Source organism: Ambystoma mexicanum, chromosome 9 (genome assembly GCF_040938575.1).
Source record: "Ambystoma mexicanum isolate Mex_15411 chromosome 9, UKY_AmexF1_1, whole genome shotgun sequence".
Taxonomy (NCBI): domain Eukaryota; kingdom Metazoa; phylum Chordata; class Amphibia; order Caudata; family Ambystomatidae; genus Ambystoma; species Ambystoma mexicanum.
Window position 1 is genome coordinate 96,719,293 of NC_090931.1, and position 27,745 is coordinate 96,747,037.

At 42.9% G+C, this 27,745-nt stretch overlaps 1 protein-coding gene across 2 annotated transcripts in view; it reads left to right on the forward strand.

Moving 5' to 3' along the window:
- Positions 1 to 27,745, forward strand: part of USP28 (ubiquitin specific peptidase 28) — a 977,853-nt gene that overhangs the window by 45,903 nt on the left and 904,205 nt on the right. The window lies entirely within an intron of this gene.

Below are 27,745 nucleotides of genomic sequence, written 5' to 3' on the forward strand. Positions count from 1 at the left end.
AACTGCTCTATTGCTGTTTCACCTTCATTTTTCAAAATTTTATACACTACAGGAGAGACCTTATCTATAATTCGAAATGGCCCCTGCCAGGCCGCTAGAAATTTAGAATTTTTCTGTTTACTTTTTCCAAAATGAAACTTGTACACCTGATCCCCTACACTGTATTCCTTTACTGATGTCTTTTTATCATAATATGACTTTGCACTGTCAGCATCTCTTTCCAGATTTCTCTGCACAAAAGCAAATGCATGTTGCAAATGTCTCCTCAGTTCATCAATATATTCATGAACTGTGGATGCACTCACAAGGGTTTGCTCATGTGTTCTGTATAGTAGGTGTTGTGGTAACACCATTTTCCTACCTGTTAAGACCTCATGGGGGCTAACACCTGTTGCTTTGGCAGGAGTCGACCTGATTGCCATCAGAACCAACGGTAAACGTAAATCCCAGCTGGAACCTGCTTCTGCCACAAATTTCTTTAAAATATCCACAACAGACCTATTGCTTCTTTCAACTGTACCTGAGGACGCCGCCCGATATGCGATATGTAGTTTCCTTTTCACACCTAGTATTTGCCATACCTTACTCATTAGAGTACTTGTGAAATGACTTCCTCTGTCTGACTCAATTCTTTGTGGCAACCCAAACCTTGAGAACACATGGTTCACCAGTAATGTGGCTGCTGTTTGCGCACTACAATCTGGTGCAGGAATGCATTCAATCCACTTTGACATCAAACATACCACACTCAAAATATAACGGTGTCCCCTGCTCGACCTTTTTAAAGGACCTACATAGTCTATTTGCAAATCTGACCATGGGAGAGTTAGGCCTCTTTTCATCAATGGTGCTCTATGCATTGGTGAAGCAGGTTTAAATTGGGCGCATACTAGACATCCTCTAGTATATAATTCCACATCTTGGGACATATGTGGCCAGTAAGCATAATCTTTTAGTATTTCTAATGTTTTTTGTGAACCTCTATGGCCTGCAGTTATGGCATCATGTGCATGGTGTAGCATTAGTCCTCTGAATGAAAGGGGTACTACCCACTGTATTTGCCCTGTTATGGACTCTCTAATCATGAGTCCATCCTGTAATCTAATTCGTGTTTTGTTCTTTAATAACACCCTCAACTCTTCTTTTCCCATACAATCTTTTTCTGTTACAGGATTTTGTTCAGGATCTATCAAATGATTATAATAGATTCCCAAAATTTGATCATTCTTTTGTGCCTCAATCAAATCTTGGTCTGGCGTGTCATGACTCCACTGCACCACCGGTTGATCTACCTCCTTTGGTGCTTTAGAACGTGTGACTGCATCAATTTGTATTTCACCCATTAAATAATCAACAGGTAGCAATTCTCCCATCACAGCCCCAATCTTAGCCAGGTGGTCTGCCTTATCATTTCCCTCTTTATCCTCTCCTGGTGTTTTTAAATGCCCACAAATTTTTCTCCAGTATATTGTTAAATTATTTTCTGACACCAATTTGTCTATGGCTTGTATCATTTTTCCATGTTTAGGTGGCTTTTTGTTGTATGTAACCATGCCTCTTGCTTTCCAACCAGGCAAATACTCCACAAAGCTATTCCGTGCATAGTCAGAATCAGTCACCAGGACAATTTCACTGAACTTTTTATCAACTGCAGTAGCAATTGCTTTATAAATGGCTGCCAATTCCGCCACCTGACTGCTCCTATCTCCAATCCTCATCCCTATACTGGGGACGCCTTCACATTTCAACCAGACATTTCCTATTCCTGCCACTAACTGTTTATTACTGTCATTTTCAATGTGAAAAGCACAACCATCCACATATACAGTTGGCAAATCCTTGCATGTTTTTTCATCAAAAGCTTTGTGTGGTGATTGTTCAAATTCCTGTAAACTAGTTTCCACTTCCATTTCATTTGGTATTTGTTCAGCTGCACAGTCATGTAAGTCAGCTAACCCTTGAGCAATTGGGCTCTTTCTATTTTGTCCATATCTCACTTCTACGGGAAAACCTTGTAATGCCAGCGTCCATGAAGTGATTCTGGATTGCGCTAGATTGCCCGATCTAATCCTTTTACTCTCTAAAAATTGCAAAGGTTGATGATTTGTTTCAATAATCACCTTTTCTCCCTGAACAATGGGGCGGAAATGTTGTAGCGCCCACACAGTGGTTAATAGGGCCTTTTCACATTCATTAAATTTCATTTCAACTTGGGAAAATGCCTTACTTGCATATGCAATGGTTTTGTGATTCAAATCGTGTTTTTGTGATAATACTGCTGACATACAATGTTCAGAAAAACCTATTTCTATGAAGAAATCCCTGTCCTTTATGGGGTATGCTAAACATGATGCCTTTACAAGACATTCCTTCAATCTAGCCACTGCATCAGACTGCTCTCTTTCCCATCTCCAGGGAGTATTTAGTTTAAGCAGTTTAGTTAATGGTTGAGTGATTTCTGCATAATTCTCAATGAACTTTCTGTTATAGCCTGTCATCCCTAATAAACTTTTTACTCCTTTCACATCTTTAGGATCTTTTAATCTTTGTATGGCCTCTATTTTCTTCCTTTGTGGATTTAGTCCACGTTCAGTCACTTCATGCCCTAGAAAGTTCACTTTTTTCTTGCACCATTGTGCTTTTTGCAAAGATACTTTGGCGCCTGCTTTCTGCAATTGGCCAAGTACATGTCTTATTTCATCAAAATGGCTTTTCAGGCTTTCATTTTTTATCAGGACATCATCCACATAAACTATTGTTCCTCTTTCCGCTGCATCCGGCATGGCCTTTCTCAAAAATATGCCAAATTCACTCCCACTATTGATGTACCCGAATGGAGCTCTAAGCCAGGCATATTGAGTCCTGTCAAATGTAAAGGAAAATAAGTGTTGTATCTCCTCTGCCAATGGCACACACCAATATCCAGAGGTGAGATCTAATGTGGTAAATACCTTTGAACCATGTATCTGAGCTAGGCCCTGATCAATGAATGGTAGTGGCCATCTAGATACTGGTACTCTTTTATTTAACTCTCTTAAGTCTGCACACAGCCGCCATTGACCATTTGGCTTTAACACACCTAAAATAGGCGTATTGGATGTGCTATGAATGGGCCTGATTATTCCCCGTGATTCCAAATTTTTAATAATCTCTGCCAATGATTCTAAACATGCCAGCGGTAGTCTATACTGGCGTACAAACACTGGATTTCTGCTACAACCTTCTGGTAGTGTGGCCACATGTAAATCAGTTAAACCACAATCATAAGCATCTTTTGCAAATACATCCTTAAACTCCATAAATATTTCCCTCAGATTGTTTCGATCCTCATCGCTGTCACATGCATCCGCTAAGGAGATCTGCTCTTCTACCATTCTGGAAAATTCTGGAAACTCTTCTGGTAAAGGAATCTCAGCGCTTTCCTCTAACTGTGTGGCTGTATCTTTTTGTAGAGCTGCCACTTTTAAATATTTTGGCATATCAGCTTCCACTTCAATGGGCTGATTTCCTGTTTCATTTTCATTTAAATTAAATATTATGCAATCCTCTTGATGGCTGCACACTGTCTCATTTGAATCATAAGGATACACAGAATGAATTTTAAATATTCCTTTGGGCTGAGAGTCCAGGTGTTCTGGCAACTCGCCCTTGGCATCTACATATTTTTCAGGAATATTCCCAATCACCATGTTATTTAAATCTGCCGTATAATGTGATTTTTGTATGGCCATTCCTAATGGGGAGTTTTCCTCTAAATGAATATCCTGACAACCTTTATTATTTACCATGATTTTTACAGATCCCTCACCAATGTCTACCAATGGAATGTATTCATAATCCAGGCCTTGCTGTTTTATGGATTCATTCAGGCATACAAATGCATCAGAGCCTTTCATCTGCTGTCCATTTTTGCATTTCAGTGTTATTGCAAACTGTTTTGTAAATGCAGGAATAATAGTATTTTTCCTCATTTGTAATTCGACTGCATAAGGAACCAGTTGTGCACAATGATAAGCCCTTCTTTTGTCTTCAAATTCAGGTGCCGGACCACCTAGGCGTGACCATATTTTTTGATTAAGGAAATCTAACACCATACACATTCTGTGCATGATGTCATTGCCCATGTAAAATTCATTTTGTGCTCCACTCACTATCCATACATTATGGTAAATTGTTTTCTGCCCAATGCTAATTTTAAGCATGCATCTGCCTGCAATTCGGTTTTCAAAGTCTGGACTGTCCAACCCAGAAACATATTGGTTTTTAATCCTAAATTTCGGGATTTCTTCCCTCTCCATAATTTTTTGCAACAATTTCTCATTAATGAAACTCCTTTCATGTTCAAGTGCTAAAGTGGCTTTTATTGTTTTAAGATAATCATTTATACCAACATGAACCCATGGTTGCTCATCTTCCATGTGTATTTCTGCCAGAGTGGTAATGTGTTTTTGTGAATCTGTTTTAGGAGCAATATTCTGTTTGCATGTTTTCTCTTTTAAATAGAAACGTAATGTGTGCTCATCTATGGCAGTCTGCCAATCTTTCCTTGGGTCCAAGTATATTTGTACAGGTAGTTTTTCATTGTCGCTCTGATCTTTGTCTTGACACATTAATATAACAGTGACACTAGGTATGCAGCTATTCTGGAGATATACCTCCACAGCATCATTTGTTTTGGCAACGGTGTGACATTCATTTATATTGCTGTTTTGTGATTTTAGCTTCTTAGGCCTCAATGGTTTTTTGGTTAAGGACCACAGCACTCCATTCACCCCATCTATGAGAGGAGACAATCTTTTCAGGCAATCTGTCCCCATCAGAAATGGAATTTCACAAATAGATGTGATCAATACCTCTTGTTTCATTCTGTGCTTTCCTATTTTTATGTCAACCTCAGTTACACCTATGATGGGCACCTCCTCCCCATTAAAGTTATGCACTGGGCCTTGATTTGCCTTCACTGTGATCTGACTCTGTGGAGGCCTCCCTTCATTGATACTCTTTACCAGCTCCTTGGACATAATTGTGGCCTGTGCGCCAGTGTCAATTATAGCGAAGGTGTGGCATTTTTCTTCTACAGTGATGGGTGCATAATATCTGTCCTCAACTTCCTCTAATACTCATAAGAAATGTGAATTCTTACTGATTTCAGGGCTCACCTTTCTCAGGTCTTTTTCACTTTTGGCTAAGCACATTGGTAAATGAAAAGACATTTTTCCCTCCTTTTTACCCATTTCTGTGCGAGATATTTTATTCATTTCTCCATGTTCAGAGGTTTTTTGGAGTGTGGCCACTGTTCCCCCATCCATCTGGGTAACATCAGAGACCACATTACAACCTTCCAACTGAACATGTGTAACAACATCATTCAGCAATTTGTCATTTTTAAATTCTGTGCATTTGTGATCATTTAGTGTAATACCAGCCCTTTCAGCCTCTTCAAAAATATGTGGCTCAAAGAATTCTTCAGGTGATTGACTTGTACCCTCCTTGTGAGTATTTCCTTTTTCTGTCTGTGTTTGGTCATTGTTTTGCTTGCCCAGGGAAGGAGCTATGGCATCCCCACTTACTCCCTGTTCACTGGTATTCCCCATCCATGAGTCATTTTTCTTAAATCTGTCCCTTTGTTCTTTTGGAATTCCTAATGTTTCTTTTTCATTTGTGCAAATCTTTACTGTTTTATTTAGCTCTAAGTTAAACCGTACCTCTTTTTTAGAAGTATTTGCACTTTCTATCACAATTTCATTTACTGGTACTTTCATTTTTAATCCATTAGGCATCTCAGAGTCGTTATGCAAAATTATATCAGAGCAATCTGTCATTTTGGCACTGCGATTATCATGAGTACTTAGTCACTTTCCGGAAGCCCCCCGGTCATTGCTATGGCCATCAGCCCCCTCTTTGGAAGGTTGTTTTTGCGCTGTATAGAGCTTTCCTATTTGCTCAGCTAACATTTTCACTTGGGCCTCAAGGCACTGGAACCTTTCCATCTCTCTAGGATCCTCTTTCTGTGGCCTAGGTCGATATTGGTTGTTTTCCCCCTGATTGGATCTATTCTGATACCTCTCAGGTGATTGATGGCGGTTGGGATGGTTTCTGAACTCTTGATTCATTTGTGGAGGGGAGCGGGTTGCACCCATCCTTTGATTATAGTCCCCTGGTGGGGAATCATTGTACTGGCGTGGACTGTAGTTCACGTTTTGCCTCATGTCCTGTCTCTCAGATTGTGGGTACTGGCCCCTATGTTGATTTCCATTATCAGTAAATCGATCCACATATCGGGGCCTATCCTGATTACCATATATCATGGTGCTGGGATCAAACCTACTCTGTGTCCCCAATGACTGGTAGGGACCATCATTTCTTTGATCTTGATTTTGTCTCTGGTTATTGTTCATACCTGCCATATCAGGCCGATATCTTACCCGAGGTCTATCCCCTAAATATCTAGGGCTGATGTAGCTCTCTCTATTACTAGGATCATGTGTTTGGAACATTGGTACAGGAAATGGCGATCTTTGTTGATTACCCCTTTGTTCAGGTGTCACATTATTTTTACCTTGGCTTTGAGCAGACTCAAGGGACATTTTGGCTGACCTGATTTCCATTACTGTGGCTGAGGGTTCTTTAGATTTAGGCCTGGTATCTTTCATTTTATCACTTTCTCTACCCTGACAATAGAGTACCTCATATAGCTTCGTGCTTTGATGTACAATCCATTCAAGGGACTTGTCACGGTCAAATTCACGGACCAATTGGGATATGATGTCTTTCTGTAGCCCATAGAAGTATGCGGTTTTAAACTCATTGGAATTTGAGTCAAAAGATACATCAAAGCGAGAGAATGCTCTTTTTAAGTCTTGTAAAAATTGGCGAGGGGATGTATTAGGTCCAGCAGTAATAGTGTACGCGACTTTCTTTGCCTCCTGCAATGACTGAAAAGGAGAAAAATGACGCCTAATTTCTTTTTCAAACTCCAGCCATGTCATATTCTGCTGTTCATTTAATCCCCTTATGATGCTGGCCGTCGGTGCATCTAAAGTTAAATGAAAATATTGTCTGTACTGTTCCCTAGGTATCTGGAGTGCTTTAAAAATGTCATGCACCGCTTCTAAGTGATCCTCAATGCAGCATTCGCCTCCCTTTTTAAATGGTTTGATCAGGGCTTTAATGGATTTCATTATTTTTATGGGGCTACTTGTTGCAATGCATGGAATTGCACTATTTTGTGAGTCAATCCTGTTTTCAGGTGTATGAGATTGGTGACTGCCCCCAATGGGAGTATCAAATCCCCCAAGGGCGCTGCAACCAAGTTCAGTCACCGGCCCAGTCACTGGGGCACTAGCTCTTTGGGCAGAGCTAGACTTCACCTCCACTCCATTGACTGTGGTACCCTGCCGCCTCTCCTGGGACCTGGGAATGCACATTTGCTGTTCTAAGTCCTTACACTTTTTAAGGAGTCTGTTGGCTTCATCATGCAAATAATTATTTTCATCACTCATTTTATTAATCACCTCCTGCATTTCGCACATTTGCATTTGGCATTCATTGAACTCTTTATTTCTCTTGTCTCTTTCTTGGATCATTTTAATCATTTCTTGTTCTGCACTCTGGAGATCACCTTCTTTTTCACAATGTTCTTTTTGTAAAATCTGCATTTCTGAAACAACCTCCTCTTTATCCTGCCTAATGTGATCCACTAAGGCTTTTAAGTGTGCCAATTCTTGCTCACTATCTTCAAATTGTTTCTTGCTTTTGGATAACTGAGTATCAAAGTCTCTGCATTTTAATTGCATGTCTTTTTGGCATACATCCAATTCTGCTCTCAACATTTCCTGATTTTTACTTGCCCCCTCTAATTCAGTCTTTAACCTGTTAATTAGCTGAGTATCATTCTCTTGCATTCGCAGGGATTTGTTTAAAATAAACCATATTTTGCCGCATAGCCGTATTAAACAGTCTTTCTCTGCACTTTTATCGGCTGCATTCAATGATCTTGTAAGGCAGACCTGAATTATGCTGCCTTCTGCAAAAATATTGTCTAGTTTTTCTTTCTGCACCTCACCCTGAATGCGGTTACTCCATTCTAACGTGCTATTCGAAGACCAATTCCCATGTGCAAATAACTTTGCCTCTAAATATTGCACTAGATCTGAGAATGTGGTTTCCCTTTGTGACATTCTGAAATTCGTTTTTAGTGGCACACTGCTATTATAAAATGGGTTCCCTTTAATGTGCAAATGGCAGTGTGAGACACGCTTGCCACGCCCAGTAGGTACTCTATGATCACTTTCCCGGCCTGCAAGGCACCATAAATATGTAGGGTATTTTGTGGAGATTTGGGGCCTGACGGTATTTTATTACCGCCGAAAAATAACTTAGCAATAATCACTCTTTGTATTCAGATTTGGCCATGTGCAACAATAATACAATGGAAATGCATTATTTCAGCACCCAGACCTGCATATTTGGTATACGTGGTTGGTGGTATTTTGGTGAGCATAATTCCCTTGTTTTATTTGTGGCCCCAATGTCCAGAATCCCTTATCTTTGCTTAGATTTTTCGTGTGATCACTAGAGAGACCTCAGACCTGCATTCTAGGGATACCACATTTTCCAGTGATAGTGTTGGTGTGCCACCATGGGCGAACTCACTGACTTATTTACGACAGAGAGCTATATATGGTAGTCTTGTGGTAATTTCCACTACCTTATATACGGTAGGGAGCTATGTTCAGAGAGTCTCTCTTCCCGTTGGCTCATGTACCTCCAACGAGCTATGCTACAGTCACTCACAATTATTCATACTGATTCTGACATGCACACATCTGTCTTAAAATGACCATTGTACTGTTTAAAAATCTCCCCACATCATCAGCATTGTAATGGTAAACAATAAACATCACCCGTCTGTTTTCAAATATTTTTCTGTATTATAAAAGTTGTATTTAAACACGATCTCATTCTTTACAGAAATAAAATGGTACAGTCAAAGCATTGTCTGTGACACACTGCAAAGAGAGTGGCGGAGAACAGAACTCAAATTGCAACATTAGCACTTGATTAAGACACGCACAGGAATCCCCTTTCCTACACTGACTGCATATTTTCGTGCACACACACGGCTCCCACGCTTATGTAATTACCTTATCTGAGTTTTCTTCAGCTGTTCTCTTTGTGAATGTAGCTCCCTTGAAGATTAACTCCAGCAAAAAGGAACGCTTGCCTTCTCAAACCGGGGTCATTGCCTGGAATTCTCAGCTTTTGCAGATAGGAACGCCTCAGCCAGTGGAAAGGTTTTTCTTTCAGCTCTCCCCAATCTCGACTGCCAAATCTTGACTGTAGCAGGACGCAGGGATCTGCATTCAGTCAGGAGTCCCACAGCCAGGTCTTCTCCCCATTAATGCAGAAAAATGTCTGCTGTCTTTTTCCCCGTTACTGCCCACTAAAACTTTCCTCTCAGCCCTCTGTATGACGTGTCCCAATGAAATCCATCATCTCTCATCCTCCTACTCTTCAACAATAGCTTCGCTTATACATTTGCAATTGTTGCAGATCTGACTTCCTTCTTCCTGCAGTTACTGTGCACAAAAACACAGAGAAAAAAAATCTGCACACACATTTAAATGGTTTTCAGAGTATGCCTAATTCTGCAGTGGAGAACACATTTTATTAGTGGGTTATGTTAAATAAGGTTTTATTAGTCAGGTTAATGGTTAATAGGTTAGCTGTTAATTTTCAAATGTGTCTCTCGCACCATAGGCATTTCAGGTGAAAAATAGTGTGCATTTTTAAATAAGCACGTGTGCTTTTAACTGTAAAAATAGATTTGCATCTTATATGTTAAAATCGTTTTTGACTGAATAGCCTGTCTTTCCTTGTTAATCTGGTAACCCATATAGCAATGCACTGCACCCTTGTGGTGGTAATGCAAAAAAAAATGTGCTACTTGTGCAGTAGTGCTGTACTCTGTGCTGTTTGCTACCTGTGCAGTAGTGCTGTACTCTGTGCTGTTTGCCAAATATCCTTACAGTAAGGATGTAATAGTATGCAGCTATTGCCTATCAGGAAGGACCACCTCTACGGTATTGGCAGTAACAGTTTTTTTTTTGTTTAAATCTTTGCAGTTAGAGAACTCGCATCTGATCAAGGGTCCCTAGGACACCGTTTAATTAGCCCTTTGTTTCCTCCTTTGTGTGCGTAACTATTTAATTTGAGGGCATTGTTCCTTATAAATGTTGATGAAATTGTATAATCTTGTTTTTTTAAAATTGTGGTTTAATACTTGTAACTCATGAATTTATAATCTTGTGGAATTTGAGATGAATGTTAACAAATGTGTAGGAGTTTTATTATATTTCTACTTATGCTATGTTTTTGTTTTAGAATGTACTATTTATGTTAAGTTAATTTATAACTATATAGCATGTAATTAAACAAATGCATAACTGCAGTATTTGTAGTGTAAACACTGCATTATCTCCCTATTTTTCAGTAAAGTTTAGTGCATCTCAATCTTAGTGTGAACTATATTTCGTTTTGTAGGGGAAGGTACATCATATTGACAAGTGAACACTTTACAAAATGTACATGATCACGCAAACATATGCTTTGGATGGAAAACCTTGTTCCTTGTCCTCCTCGTTGCATACATCTGAGCAACAGTGGCTCAACCCATGAGCTGATCCCAAACTCCTTGACATACTGTATTCTCACGCTGTTGTTTATACCAGCTACTCTGAAAGTGAGATGTCCTTAAATATGATTACACCTAGTTTGCCCAGTTCTTGGCATCCTACGCCATCCACTCTGCTTAGTCTCTTTCTTTCTCTTACGTAATGAATATACTAAGCTAACTAGCGACCAATAGTTCATTCGGTATGTACATCTAAAGACCTATTGCAATACCATACACTGTAGCTAGTGTCCAGAGCTTGCTTTTCTCAAGGAGTATGATTGCATTATATATTAGTACCTGGCAGAGAAAGCTGGCTAATGAGGAGGCTGGCAACGCAAGTGGAATCCACAAGTAGCTGCCCGCATTTCATGCTTGTGCCTCTGCCCAGACTTCACCTTGTCCTTGGAGCTAGTATCCCAGACAAATGTGCAATTTTATTTAAGGAAAGCATGAATTGTGCAAATCCTAGTTCCTGTAAAAAACAAATAATAAAAAAACGTATCGGCGCCTCAGAGGGCTGCACAGACTACTAATGATGATTAAATACTGCTTAAATGGGCATGCAGGGCAGGACCGCTGTGCATGGCAGAACTGGCTCAGGCTTGAGTGCTGTTACAGTCTCTGCCCTTGCCCAAAAGTGCTATTTAACACTATATTGAAAACATTTGACATTGACATCTTGGCCACCTGAAGCTGACCATTGCAGCCCATTTCACAACGCCATATTACGTACTTGAGTCTCCAGCTATGACTTGTCTTTAACATTGGGAATTTTTGGATTTATGAAACGTCTGATCTTCTCCCAGCAAATGATGGGGCAAGCGTACAGTATATGGAACACTGCCCTGTGCAACACTGACTGCACCCATAGAGCCTTGCACGGAAAACCGCTTTCAGAGCCTTTGTAATCATAGCTATTTCTTTTAGTCCATTCATGCAGCTAACCTTTACATTCCCCTTACTAATGTTTTACTTCAGAGGTACACACAAATGCTGGATTGTTGCTCATATTCTGTCTTGGGTACAAAGAACTTCGAGTGACATTAAAAATGTGTAAAAAAAAAATTGTTAATCCACTAAGTTTGTTTTCAAATCAATAAAATGTTATTCAGCAAAGTCTGCCAATCAATTTTTTAAAACTAATATATGCCTTGAAATGAGTAGTGCAAGAGCCGATTGGCTTTGTGGCAGCTAGGAGATGTTTTGTGAGAGGATGATTGTAAAGAGGATGGCAAAGTTGTCTGACCACAATATTGGGATTCGATTTTGCACAGAACCCGAATTTTTTTTTTTCCTCTGAAAAATCTGAAAGTCAAGGGTGTTGCCAGTTCTGTTTGTAGGGCAGGCAATGTGTTTTGTGAGTTTGTAGGGTCAGAGTAGTGTGATGATAATTTATTTATATAGCACCTATACACAATGTGTTTCAAAGCGCTTATGCTGTATTATGGGGTGGTTGATTGTGTGGGAACTAACTGGGTTGAAATCGCCATGGTAGATGTTGGTACAGGATGAGCTGTGGTTGTTCATAGTCAAGCCAGACCATTCAGAGTGGAAATTGGAATTGTTTGATGGGGCAGTAGATGCGGTGGATGAATGTGATGCAGGGGAGCCGGTAAGGGGAGGCTTGAAAAGATGTGTACTGTGGGTGGGTGGGTGTGGTGCTGAGTGTGTGCAAGTCTTTTCAATTCTGCCAATGCCACTGCCTGTTTTGTGTGCGATGTCCCTGTGGTGGTGTATGTATGTATGTATGTATGTATGTGTGTGTGTGTAGGGGGCTGGCAGGGGGGCTAACATAATGGGGTGCAGTGGGGTTTCATCTATGTCTGTGAGAGAGTGCATTCTGGTGTGTGTTTGTGCGTGTGTGTGTGTGTGTGTGTGTGTGTGTGTGTGTGTGTGTGTGTGTGTGTGTGTGTGTGTGCGTGTGTGCGTGTGTGTTTGTAGGTGTATGGTGATGAGGTTGTGATATCGTGAGTGGGTGATGGGTGGAGAGGCATTTGAGGATAATGCATGTGTATGTGGATAGTTGTCTCAGTGAGGTGTTCGCTGAAGTGACATTTGTATGCTGCAATTATATCATGTGTGTTAGGCAGAATTATATGCAGTACCCTTTGGTAACACTACACACAATTATGACTACAAGTGACATTACAAATTCACCCTTGGTACAAGCCCGTTCTCCACAGTAAAAGTGGTAGTGATGGCTTGAGCAGCCAGACTTATCTCAAGAGCAAGTGAGCAGTATCAAATAGTTACACAAAGGACAGCAATTACTATGATTCAAACAAACACCGACTCAAGGTTTCTGAGTAAAAGAATATACATTTATTTACACATTAGTTGTATAACATTTCACTAAAGTAAAGCAGTTGAAAAATCATGTTACCAATACACCACACCACTCTCAATAGATTCTGGACAAGTTTAAACTCAAAACGAAGTGTAAGCAAAATGGCACTCCAGCAATTTAAAAACGGAGGGAAAGACAAAGTTAGGCCAAGATTGAGCAGCACCAACCGGTAAGTAAGCAGGGCAATCTAGAAAGAGGAACTACAGTGATGGAATCAAATCAAATAGGCTTAGGGCCAAAGTCAATAGGACAAAGGTCTTTTGCTCAATATCACACAGTTCAGGGTAGTTCGCGGTTAAGTCTTTGCCAAGAGTTCCGGACAAAGTTGGTCAGCAGAAAAGTTAGTTTAAAGAGAAGAGAAGGACAAACCCTCAAATTGGCCAAAGGTTTCATACACCTTCGCCGCGGCTGAATGAAACGCACAACCGGATTTGAACAGTACCTTTAAATGGAGAAGAAGCTGTAGCTGAGGCGGACGTTCCTGGTAGTTCCTGCAGGCTCACGGTTCCTGAAGCGACTGTCGGGCTGACATAAATAGGAAGACTGGGGGGTCCTGCACTACCCAGGGAAGAAACCAGCAGCAGAGCAAAGCAACAAATAAAAGGTGTGCTCCTTAAAACCCAAGCAGGGACCGACCTGCCTGGCTATCTAGCCCACTGTAGCTCTGTACAGTGAATTCGCCCAGAGGAGGGAGTCTTGGCTTGTAGTTTTGGGCGAACTGGTTGGTCCCACCAGTCCAGGGGAGGAAGATTCCTGGAGGATGCTCTCTGTCGTTGGAGTTCCGAAGAGTCGGACCTGCAGCAGGGCTTCACCGGGCGGTTCAGTCATTGTAGGGGTCCTCTTCTGTCAGCTCCTTGTCAGTTCTTTCGTTCCAGTGGCGACTCTGCCTTTTGAATCCCATAGACCTGCTTTTTATGTAGTTTTCCCCCATTCACACAGCCTGGCTTTCAAGCAGGGTGGCTGTCCTGGCCGGACAGTCACCTAGCCAATCAAACAGGAGTGCGACTTGGGTTACCGAGGGAACCCATGGCCGGGGTCCTAAAACCCCTCCCTCACATACTGCCTACCCAGACTTTCAGGCACCTAAGGAGGGCTTATGTGTAGAAGCCTGCGAAGAGACGGTGAACAAAGGAACCAAACCTGGTTTGGCACACGGAGAAGAACACGAGAAAGACATTTTGAAAAATAAATGGCAAATAAACCCAGCAGGAACTGTATAAAAACGTATATGGTCCAGCAGGTTTAAGTTCGAGGCTTCCAAGATAGCCTAAAACATTACCAAGGTTATTTAAGATGACCGCGGTAGGAGAGATAGGGTAATTACCACTGCCACGAGCCAAGTCTTGATGAAAAGGGAGCAAAACAATGCTCCAAGAGAAACAGACAAAAAGGGATAAGTATTAACCCTTTCCAGTACTCCGTGTGAGATGGTTTGTACTGGGTCTGTGGATTTAAAAAGACTAATAAAGTCAATGGCATCGTTCCATGTTCTGGGAGACAGTAGTCCGTCCCAGAAAATGGAGTCTGAGTTGGGAAGTCTAAAAGACAACCTTGTGTCACTGCACTGAAGGTGCTGTGTAACACACAGTAAAAATATGATGCCTGTGGAGTAGGTGAGGCTTCAGTCTATGAACACAGGAAAATGTTAAACACACACAGCAAAACACATGTAAGAGTGGGGGGGGGGGGAAAGGGCTTGCACTCTTACCAGGTGAAAGAAATAAATCCTAGAAATCCAGCAAAGCTGCTGAGGGACTCAGTAGGTAAGGGAAATTAGCTATTCTGGAGAATTCCCCCTAACAGTAAGTGGGGAATGGGGGACAACATGGGGATACAGAAAGAGATATAGCACAGCATGTACTCTTACACTCAGCTCTGGATGCCAGTGGATGCACCATATATTCCCACATCTTGCCCGGGTATAACCGCGTAGTTACCAATACTATCTATTCCAATCTGTTGGTGCTTAGTACCTACAGATTGGAATTGATCATGTTGACAGTTATGTAACCACACAGCATCCATTCCCGGGCGCATAATTATTTATGGGAATTCTTTTAAATGATTGTTACTTTTAAGAAGATAAGTTTGTGTTTTTTTTTCCCAAGCTTTGCCGCTCACTTGCAGCCATTAAACATGCTTTTTGTTGTGCTGTGTACTTGGAAGTAGCCTTTTGGATGCGTTTGGGTCAGGAGAGTAGGTGCTTTTAACAGGTCTACTGAATCGCTGAGCAGTCTTCTAGAATGCGTTTTGTGGGAATTTGTTGGGTATAGATGTAAAACCGGCATCTAATGGTGTGTATGACGGTGGCAAGACAAGTGCCTGTCAATCTGAATATCAAATTCTTACCTAAGCAAGCATGTATTTGTTATTTTACTCCACCTTTGCCCATTATATGGATAGCTACATTTGTATGTTTATCCTTCTATCAGTTTTATACTCGCTTCAATTTCCCAATTGGAATGTAATCTTTGTTTGAGGGTTGCGATATTGGCTAATGACTTCAGTGTAGTCTTCATTACTCCGTCATCTTTTCCTTGTCACAGTTGTTACTTTGTGAGATTTAACTTTATAGTGAGACACATATGTATGTAGGATGTGTTCAAATAAATTCCCCTAGCTCCTATATTGGGCTCTTAAATGAGGGGTGCACCTTCCTAACTCCCTCTTAAGCTTCTGCGCTGTTTCAAGCAACACATGTGAACATCCAAACCAAGCCTTCGATTGTGTGAGAAGGGAAGGGGTCTTGGCTCTTGTAAAGGGATGATTCTGGGGGGGGGCGGTGATTGGTGAAGATTACCAATATGTTATCGGGCTGCTACCAGCTCAGTCTATGATGTCTTCATGGTTTGGCCACCATGAATAGTTTTCCTGTGGCGGATCCCCATAGTAATACACAGAGAAGCCATGTATGCATAAATCGCTGCATTTTGATGTACTGAATTGCGTAATTCTTTCAGGGGCAGCTAAAACTATGTGGGTGTAAAGGAAAAACTGAAAATTCAATTAATTGTGATGCTGAGCACTGCTCAACCAAAAAGAGCATCCGCACAGTCCGATGTGCTGGTGGTAGTGTTTTATGACAGTACCAGGGCAGGCTCAGGTAGCAGTACAACAGATGCAGTACTTGGAGACCAGTTTCAGTCCATCCCAGGAGGCTGAGATACGCCTGGTGGATCTTGCTTGAGTAGTAGTCATTGGAGCAAACTCAGTAAGTTTGTAGACCAATGCATTGCTTATGTCAGCTATCTTGACTAGGTAGTCTGCTAAAGCTCACCAACACCATAAAGGTGGTTTCCCAGTGCTAGAACCTTGACACTTTCCAAATTGGTGGCATGAAAACTCGTTTAACATATCTGAGTTAGTGAAATAAATACGTCGAGCGATGTTTACTCAAGCAAGTTTGGCTTCTGATAAATTGAAGGTATATGGGCAGAGAGTTGCATAGCTTTGCTGCACATGCTCCGAAGACCCAATAACCAAACATATGTTTATTTGACTTTGGGTCCTGCAAAGAGGGAAGGACAGGGATTGAAGAGGTCTTTGACGAGTATGTTTTTTAAAATCTCTGTCAAGTTGACTCCAAGACCAGCTCCATACCATACCCTGCCTAAAGTACTTGGAACTTAAACGTCACTTGATTTATTACAGGCAAACCATGCAGGCCGGAGCCACATGATCGAATTTCCAAAGTCTTATCCAGCGATGTACCACCAATTGTTTTGTCATTTGCAGAGGCTCCAACCAGATAAACAAGAGTCCTAGAACTATGTTGTTTGAATTATCCAAGATGGGCAAAACCATAGCAATGGTAATCTGAACATGGTTAAGGAATGAAATCTTTGCTCCATTGGGTGCAAGGTTAAAAACTGTTTGCTAACCCGATCAGTAACCTGGGATTCCATATAAAAGTCTTCTTCACCTTGGATTAAGGCACCTCCTTCATAGGGCTAATAATGAGCTGGCAGCTGGCTGTGCTGGTTTCCCATCATCAAGATGTCTGTCTTGTATGGGTTAAACCTAAGTCTGTCTTAACTGCATCCACTTCTGGACAGCCAGAAACCTGTCGCCTAATGATGCAACAGGGGGTGACTGCAATTTTCTAAAATTGAAGATTAACTGCGTGTCAACGGCCTAATTATATGCCATTACGCCACATGCTTTAATTCATCTGAGTAAAACTCTAAAATGGATGTTAAACAGAAAGGGCAAGAGAGTGGGGTCCTCGGCTATCTATGTCCTAGGTTTTCGAGATAGAGTGGAAGCTATTCCGTTTGCCGTTGGTTGGTTAATGGATTGTCTAGCCAACTAAATGAATTGTGCCATCAGTGGCCGGGTCCTAACGTAATGACAGTGGTGGGTGGACCTTCTGATTACTCATGTAATGGCAAGAGATTGGGGGGTGGTGGAGAATTAATAGTATTGTCGCTTTCTGAGATCTGTGAAATAGACGCATAATTTTAGGCAGAACGGAAGGCTCAAGTTTAATTATAATAAACAAGCAATGCTTTCATATAGCACTTCATGCTGGACTCTTCCAGCTTCTGTGTGCCGTAGTGGTGGTGTTAACTCATTTTGAATGCTACTTGATGTATCGACTTGGGAAGTATATAAGTCTAAGTCTGCTCTGCCCCACGATACAAACTTGCATCCGCCATTAGTCTAATCCTCCTTCAAAGTGTTGAAAAAAGTAGGAGAAAAAATAGAAGTGCACCCAATTCACCACAGTGTTTCAGGTGATTGCCCCTGGAAAGAGGACCTTAGCAGGGAGGCGCACAGCATAGTGGTACTAAATCAACTTCCTGAAGGGCCTTGAATAGTCTGGTGTTGGTTACATTGGATGGGTGAGGGTAAACTCGTTTTTTGGAAGAGATGAAACACTTAAAAATAAGGGCAACCCGGAGCCCGGGTGTCAGTTTCCTTCCAGAGCAGCCGAAATGCTCTAATTGCTGCCCATTGACCTTGAAGAAAGGAAATGACGAAGCTTGAAAAATAACCCTCAAGAAGAAGACAAACTTTGGGGTTGGTTAATGAGAGAGGTTCTATTGCTTGAGAGCAACTTTTGGCAGAGTTGGTCCAGTGGTGGCTGCAGGCAGCGCATAATCTTTCAAGACCCACATTGTCGGGCGTTGTGTGTTCAAGTGATTCCAGCTGAGTAGGTGAATGGGTGAGGAGAACAAGCAGAATGGTCAGAAAGATTGAATATTCTGGAGATGGAGAATTGACTTGGTGGAGGCAACAAAGGCGGGGGGGTGGCCAAAGGCTCGTTGGAGCCCACTGTCTCCTTAGCCACCATGTGAATATCCAAGAATAGGAGCCTTGTTTTCCTTCATCTTCCCAGTGCCATTGGGATGCGATGGATTGACCGAAACGGAACTCGTATAGTAGACCACCGATCAATTGGATGGATGGGGCGTCCCACCCTCAAGCACCCGAGTCTGTGTCCCGTTCCAAAGGCCTTAGAGTTTTGCATTTGATGGTGACACAAAAAGGTTTAAACCTGGGTCTGCCAGAAGAGTGCTTACTTCTGGAAGGCCATGTTTGCTAGAAATAGTTGTTGTGAAAGTGTAAGGATTCTAATGAGTTTGAGTTCCTAAGTGTTTGGTACGCATTGTCTTTTGTCGCTAGAACTTGTTTGACCTAGATGTAGTGAGCCAAGAGATTGATGGCAAGGTAGATAATCCTTGGTTCTATGCAGCTGGTGGATTTTGTTGCCGCCAGGCTGTTCCATTTCCCTATGTGGACGTCAAGACTAGGGTGGCCAACTCAACACATGGCTGCCATCGTGGTGAAGCACTGTCAGAGTTTAACGGGTCCCTGCCTCCAGGTCCCACTGGAGGAGCCCTCTTCTACAGTTCCTGCATTAGGACTGGAGGGGTTGGAATGGGGCGGTCAGTCTTGTGATGCTGTGGGTTAATCTGCTCGGAGGCTTAAAACCAGACGATGAAGGTGACTTTTCCTTCGTTGGGGAGGGTGGGTGAGCGAGCACTGTGGAGTTCAGGAGTCCCTGAACTCATAGGAGTGGGTCAGTTTCAGCTTCCTACATCTAAAACAAACCATTCCAAAGCCAATAGTTTGGGCTTTTGTAGCCGACCTCTTTGGTATCATAGGTTGGATCCTAGGTCCCTGGCATCGGCAATGGGAAGGTGGCCATCATGGCCAAAGATGGGCCCCTGTGCGAAAGATTGCAATCAAATGCCTGTGAACTGTTCCGCTGCCAAGGTTTGCTATCCGCTACCCAAGTACTTGCGCCATTACCAGAGATTGCCTTTTAAATGCTGCGCCTAGAGACCCAAGCTACACCTCACTGATGTCAAGAATATTGAACCTTGTCTGAGGTTCTCGTACAAAATGTTTGTAGCGTAGGAGTTCAGTCTGGACTGACATTTTTGGGGATTTCAGGAGCGAGACCTGCTTTGCATATTGTCTTTTCCCCTTTCTGTAAAACATTGGTAGGCTGAATAATGATTGTAATAGACACTGAAAGAGAAAGTCACAAGAATAGTCTCCATTAAAACCATGTGGTGTCTGAGTTTTGTATGTTTCACTTGGCTTCCGTCATCTTCTTTCTAATATGTGGGATTGTTAAACCTTTTAAAGGGCTACAACAGGGGTTACCTTTCTAGCCAGGCATAAAAATGGACTCGCTGCCTCAATTCTGCACATGCTCACCGCACACCATGTCCTGCTTCTTAAGTTACTTGCCAGTGTTTAGCAGTGGCTGACTTTACGTTTTTATTAATTTACCAGTGTTCTGTAATCTTTTGGCTCTCCAGATGTTTTGGGCTACAACTCTAGCCACCAAACGTTTGCAAGGGATCATGGGAGTCGTAGCTCAAAATATTTGCAGAGCCACCGGTTGCAGACATCTGTAATCCGATTTTTATTGTGTGATTTTGTGCAGCGTGTGCTTTGGGCACGTTCAATTAAGCAAATTGGCAAGTTATGGCATAAACAGTATTGTGCACAACGCGTGTTGCACACTGCGTTATTTGTATGTGCTTACCGGATTGTGGATGAGCGGATCTGTTTTTTTCTTTTTGGGGGGGGCGTTTGGTGTAGCCGAAAATGTTGGTTTTAAAATGCTTTTTTGTAATGCTTAGCATATTGAGCGAGCATTACCAAAACCCAACAGTTTTTGGCTTTTTTGTAGTGTGCCACACTCTGCCTTCATGGTAAATACCTCGACAGGATGGCAACTGCTGGAAATGGTGCGAGTACATGTCAATATCGGCCAAATGCCTGTATACCTGCGCATAAGCCAAAATTGTTGGTGTTGCCAATGCTGTTTTTTAACAGGACTAAAGTGCAAGGAACAGATGTGCGATCACGTGGCTGAAGGCACACTGAGGCTAAGATGCTTTTATTGCACCAGGAGCTCATTTTCAACAGTAATAAAACTAGACACCTATAAGCTGTCCCCCCGCCTCACATCCCAATAGGCTTGAATACTTTTTAAAAAAAATGTTTTATTGACATTAGTTTTGTAAATGAAAACAAACTTTTTTGTCATTCTTTCCATGGTTTACATATTGAAGTCCTCTTCGACGAGACAAGAAGGTTCAAAATGAAATGAGTTAAACAGTGTAAACAAGCGAAAATATGGAAACGGGTGGAAATGCGCTAAATCCGGTAACTACTTGTCTCACTTTGTCGATGTTTGGTAAAATCGAATCCATGAAGTTAATGGTTGCACAAGTTAGTTGGGTGTTTATCCCTGAAATTGGGTAGCTCCACCAATCCTGCATATTTCCAGCTTTTGGCGCAAATCGTGCCAAATGCAAAGAGCGTTGGGCAACGATCTCTGGGCACTCCGTTATCAAATGTTTACTCGTTTCCACGTCTTTTGTGCAAAACCGGCAGATGTTACTCAATGTCGTTGGATCTTTTCTTTGCGTCAGGACCTCACAAGTTTTGTAGAGGTTTAGACGTAATCTTAGAAATGGATTTCTGTGGTGTCGAGATGGAAATTGCGCAAGGTATCTTGGCAGGTCTCCGAGCCTGTCTGATGACAATCCTAGGTCTATTAACGAAGTTAAAGCATTTTATTTGTTCGTATTTGTTATCCAGTTCCATTGGTGGAACTTTTTTTTCGCTACCTGCGGTGTCAACAGTAGCAGGCTCATATTGATGTTGGCGTCAAGTAAAATTACCTTCAGTTTTTCTCCCCATTGATTTAATAAGCATGCTGATGGATCATTGCTTTTCTCATTTAGGATCTCACAGGCTTTTTCTGATGGTGATAGACGCATTTTTCGAAGTGCAGAGAGTGACTTCCAAACCGCTAGATTGTGTAGCGAATCTAAGCCCAATTCGTATCTGATTGCGACCATTGATAGACACCGAGGTAATTCCAAGACTTTCCGCCAGAAAAATCCCTCGATTTGAGTCCAAAAGTCTGCGTTTATATTCCACTCTGCCTCACTTCCAAATGTAACTGCAGGAGATACTTTTTGCATGTAAAATGTTATTATAGGTTGCAGAGTGAATTTGCCATATTTAGCATGGAGTTTCGCTCCTTGTTGTGTGAAAATCATCATGCGGGATAGGCTTAACTACACATGATGGTTTGGAGGCTTGCCCAGAGCAGTGCCAAATGTAAAGATTAATTCAAAACCTTCCACCCATCACTGTTCAATGGTTTAACTTAACTTCATTTCATTTCAGTACAGTAAGAATGTTCAGCATGCCCGATTAAAAAATGGGTTCTGTGCCCCATTTCAAAGTGAAACCGGGTTGGAGGTACAAAAGGAGAGCTGTCCGATAAGAATGATGTTCTATCTCGGGTTGTGGATGCCTCTCTTGCCTATTGGTAGCTTGGTGGAATGTCATGATGAAAGCATGGAGTTTTGGTGACTGACGGGCATGTGTGTTTGGAACGCGTCCGTTACATTGGTTGAGCTGGCTGGATGGATGGCCAGTGTTTAGTTGTGTGAGCGCCCTGGCCTTTTTGTTTAGGGAATCCATTAAGGGTCTCCTTGATTGTCAGTGTATTTTCTGGGAACGTGGACATGTGGGTGCAGGGAGGGATTGTGCTTATTTTTGTTTAGCCTATTATGTGTTATTATGAGGGTGTGTACTCATTTTGTCTTATCTTCACCGGGGCAAGTGTCTACTTGTTGGTGTGGGGCATCCCTTTGGTGGTATTCATTGGGGATGCATGGTATACTTTGGGACAATGGTGGACATGCGGGTGCAGGGATCTGTTCAAGATTCAGAAATGTTCCTGTGCATTTGTTTGGTGTTTTGTAGGGGGTGTTTTCTCCCTGGTTGATATGGCTGGTGTGTTGCAGAAGGGCCAGGGGTGGATTCTGTGCCGGTTGACTGTGTGTGTTGTTTTTCAGTTCACATGGGGCAGTGTCTTTTACTTTACTTTATTACATTTTATATGGTGCACCATGAACCCGAAGGTGTGAGGGCGCATACAATACATACAACATAAAGCAAAAAATTACAGCTATCAGCATATGTAGGACATGTCATATGGCAGACCAAAAAAGTATGGAGTACAAACGAATAGAAACCCAACACAAAGATACACATCACGTTATCAGGTTACACAGGGAAGAACCTCTGGGCAGATAATTGCATCTTCTTAAAGGGGGTAAGGAACCACTCCCACAACCCACTAGGACGCAATCACTGTCGGGTTGTGTACACCAGTCACCAAGGACCAGTCTACGCATGATCTTCAGATCGGACAGTCTGAAACCAGGTCCTGTCCTCTGTCAAAGCCAAGCGAGGACCTTATAGTGTAAAGCTTGTTTTGACTATAGTTTCATCCTTCGGAATGTTAGTGATGATCACGTTTGTCATCCATGATGAAGTCATGGGAGCTATTAACCTGAATTTTAGGCATCTGTGATTTCTTTTTGAAGTTTGCATTCATTTCTATTAGAGATTTATCCGTTTTGTCATCTGAAAGGATAGACAATAATGCGAGGGTTTTTTCTTGTCTAAACCCTTTAATTTCAGAGCTGGATGTTTCCCCCTCTCCTTGGCTGCCAATGTTCACTCCTTGGATACCGGAGACACCTCAGTAAAATTGACAGTTTGTGAGGCTTGGTCTCGCTGTTCCTTTTCCATGCTGACTTGACAAGAGTTATCCTGTTTCATGAATTGTGGCCAAGCAACAGGACTGCCATGCACTTTAGTCTGTGACACAACGATCGTACCAGATTGGAGTAAATCTTCTACCCAATCATTCAATGAGTCAACTAATATGCCCAAGTCAAAAGGGCTGGCACATAGTAAGAGCTCTTTGGCAATGTTGGCCATAAGGGTAGGCCATTGCGAGGATGGGACACACACTGACTGTGCGGATGTAGCGGGCAAAGACGTTACATTCATTGAGTCCAAGGTATCAGCTTCAACATTAATATCCACAAAAAGAGGACCGATCACACCAGTCTTCAGTGAGGGACTATTCCCACCCCTATCCTTCTCAGCCAGCTCCACAGCTTTGGTTTTGGCTGCAGTCTTTGTGGATGTGTGCTATGTTGTGCTGTTGCTGTGCGTTTTGGTTTCCGCAGAATGGCCGGGTGGATTCTGCACTAAGGTATTTTGGAGTTGCACCACCTGTTGTGCATGGGGCTGTTGCTACAGTCAGGATTGGACTATTTCGAGGTGCATGGTATTTGCAACTGTTAGTTACAGTTATGGTTGGTCAGGGCCATGTGCGGTGCATGGTGTTTTTGGATTCCTTTAGGAGGGAGGGGAGTGGTGATGTTCTTATTAATCCTTTTAGGAAGATCTCATTATGGTTGATGGTTTCTGTGTTTCCATTATGATTTTCGGATTTCCATGTGCTTTCCATGTGTCCCCCTGCCTACTATTTGCCTACTATTGTTGTAGGAAGATGTTTTCCCCTTTTCCTTTAGTTCTGTTAATGGAGCATTTGGGTCTATTGCCAGTAGCTGTATAGTTGGCCGTTAGCCTCTTGTGGCTGTTTTCCATAGTTTTCCAGTCTGGCTATTTTGTGTGTGTGTGGTATACACACTCTGCTAGGTTGGTTGTGCTTTTTGTGGGTGTAGTACAGTTGGGTTGTTTCAGTGGCCCTGTTTTGTTCTTGCTGGGTTTTCATGCTGTGCTGTCTTGTCCATTGTGTATCCCTTTGTGGGTTCCATAGTTACGTGGCCTGAAGTTGGTTCTTGTTATAGTGTGTGTGTGTGTGTGTGTGTGTGTGTGTGTGTGTGTGTGTGTGTGTGTGTGTGTGTGTGTGTGTGTGTGTGTGTGTGTGTGTGTGTGTGTGTGTGTGTGTGTGTGTGTGTGTGTGTGTGTGTGTGTGTGTGTGTGTGTGTGTGTGTGTGTGTGTGTGTGTGTGTGTGTGTGTGTGTGTGTGTGTGTGTGTGTGATATTGACGGAGGGAGAGGTGTTGTATCATGGGGTGTGGGTGCCTCTGCTGCCTATTGGTATCTTGGTGGAATTTCTTGATGTAGGCTTGGGGTGTTGGGTGAATGACTGGCATGTGTGTTCTGAGTGTGTCAGTTTGATCGGTTGAGCTGGCTGGATGTCGAGTGTTTTTTCTGTCATTACAACTTGACATCTGGTTATGGAATAAACATATTCACCTGGTGTCCCTGGCTAGTATGTTACTAGAAGAGCCCCATTACTTCAAATTAAATGCCCATTAGTCAAAGGGCACTGATGGACAGCAAGCAAGCAAAAACGGCCTGTATAGGGAAGTAGCCGAAGTGGGGTCTTGCACAGTTACTGATCAGACCAGATGCAGCAAGTAACATTCCGATGCAGGGGGGTGCTCCTGTGGTCATCTGCCAGAGCCAAGCCGCGGTTTGAACCTTGGTAGAGGAAGAAACCTATGCCTTGGGGATTGAGATGCTCTCAGGGCGAGCTTGGCCTGGAAGAAAGAACATTCAGTTCTCTCTTCACCTGGTAGACCAAGCTACACACTCCGTCTCTTGCCTTCCTGTCTCGCAGCCATCGCTGCCAGCGACCGTGCAAGTAGGGAGGCAGTCCTGCAGTGACACTTTTACTTCCCTGGCTATATCCGGTTAATAAGCGGACATTTGAGAAGACACTCTGCAGGCAAGCACAAAGTGGTTTGTTTACAGTGGCTTGCTGTTGGCATCTCTTCTCCGACACCATGGAAAGTGAAGACCGACTACAGCCTTGTCTCCTAACACAGCACTAGCAGATTAGCAGTTTAGTATTTGCTACTGAGACGCAATCAATGCATGCTCTGTCAAATGCACGTCACAGCCCATATCGCTCTATAGCAGTGGCTTTGCCTGCCTCCCGGGTCGCACGTCGAATAGCACTGAAAGGAGCCAAACCCAAAAATAATCAACTTGTTTCTGAACCCAATTGAGCTACATCTCTGGAAGCAAGACGGACTTTGTTCTTTGACCACAGCAAAACTGTAAGGTGTTTCTCCCCTGTAGTCACTGGAATGTGTGAGCCGCAACCTGTAGGAGACCAGAGCGTAGGAGTCGAACACCTTACTGCACACGTGCAAAAAAAATGAAATCCCAGGGGGACGATGGATGGACCCTCCTGAGGGCCTACATTCGGTCAGCCCAGATGACTGGCGGCTATACTGGTGCTCCTGGTTAAATAAAAAGACAGTCTTTTATAAAATGCGTGAACCGCTTTCATTTATGTAATTTAAATCTGCCAGACAATCCTCAGTACACATGAGCATTTTTACACCACTGTGCTCCTAACGGAGGCGTTCTCTGCTTGTACATGGAAGAACGATACATAAGTTGTCCATTACATCACCTTCGGTATAATTAATTACACAATAGCTATAATATTGAAGCAGTTCCCGTGGGATCACCCTGAGAACAAGTGCATTCACATTTTGTAAATAAATAATCCTATATATCAGTGGGGTCACCTTAAAAACAAGTGCTTTCACAGTTAGTAAATAAACAGATAAATACCTCAGTGGGATCACCTTGAGAACAAGTGCATTCACATTTGGTAAATAATGATCTAGGTCGGACCAGCGTCCCCCCCTCCTCGCTGGTAACCGCAGACTGCCACTGGGTCGTACAACACTTAACACAACAATTCACCATACATACCCAGTCTGGCCACTGAGCCGCAGCCCACCTCTACACTGAACTAGGCGAGGCGCCTGGGATGGGTCATAGCAGGAAATGTACAGATCCCCTACAGTGCTGGCCGAGAGCCAAGCTCAGAACGGCGTAAATCACTACATCAGTGCGGATGGAACCGAGAGAAGCGGAACAACACCAACCATACATAACGAGCCAAAACTGACCTCCGGAAGATAAGCGGGACTCTTACACCATATGGGTGAATAAACCCCCTCAGGGCACCTGGGCCTTTTTCCCACTGTGTCCCCTGAGTCGGGCAAACCCTCAGCTCTATTAGGTGAGAACACTCATCTCCACACTCCGCGGAGCTACTGATAGTGCACAGCCTCTCGGTGTCACTGTACCGGTGCAGCAAATATTACCTTTGTCTCGTCATCCATTGCCCACGTGTTCGCCAGGTAGCAGCGCACGCAGGGCGCAGTGTCCCTTTCTCGCTCTTTCCCTTTCCTACAAGTGCTCCTTCAGCTACCGCACTCTCGACGCCGTTGTGGGGGAGAGAGAAATGCCGGTTTACGCAGGCGGACGGCCTACAGGTGGGGGAACATCCCTGACGCAACAGAGGGCCTGGAGCTTCCGCCTCTGCTCGGCTCTCTCTCCTCAGGCCCTTATGCTCTCCAATCGTGCCGCCAGCAGGGGGGCTTGTGCCAGTCCTTAGGTGAAATCACCTCACAGACAGCCCCATGTCTGTTCGGACAAACTCTGCGCACCAAAACACACAGCCAGGTGAAACGGACAACAAGAAGGGAAAAACACAAACCTGCCCGCCAAACAAGCGTGACCCATAACCCATGCACACACTGAAACATACGGGAAATGCAGGTTTACATGTTCATAAAACAAAGGCCTGCATTCAGAATACTGTTGTGGAGCAAATGCCAGCCTTGTAATACTCAATCCATCTTTTCACTTACGTAATGCCTTCGCACAGTCTGCCCCAGATAATGTTCTGGCAGAAACATCAACATTATTGTAAAGTCTAGGACAGGGGACTGCAACCTTTCATTTTCTAGAATTTTCGGACCACAATGTTCATGATGATATCTGGTTATTGACTATGCTGGTCAGGGATGATGGAGTTGTAGTCCAAAACATCTGGAGAGCCAAAGGTTGAAGACCCCTGGTCTAGGAGTTGTCATTTATTTCTAGTAAATCAGTTTGTGCGTTGCCCAGAAAAACCTATTCCATGGGGCAGATTTTATTAGTGCTCTTTGAAGTGCTTTTCTTAAAGAAATACCCTCATGGGGCCGTGCTGCTCCCACCTTTTGGAATGTTCACTGAGCCACTATTTTGTTTGTGTTATCCTTCTGCCAAAGAAAGGTGGGGAGTAGAAATATAAACCTACCAGGGCGGCAATACGTGCAGGAGGTTTTTCACTGGTCCCACCTTCTGTGCTGTACATTTGCTTTCTTTTCAGGGCGTGTTCTACATGTGGCACTCAAGATCTCTCAACACACATGCAAGATTGTAGATCTCACGCGCCACATCATTGAGCACTTACCTTCGTGAGAGCGTGGGGGTGGGAGGGGTCGTGTTAAATAGGTTTATTGTTCCCTTGGTTTGCAATAACTCTGCAGTCCTTGACCCTCTGAAGCATTGTGAATGTGCCGGCTGCGTGGACCCGACGCACAGATGTAG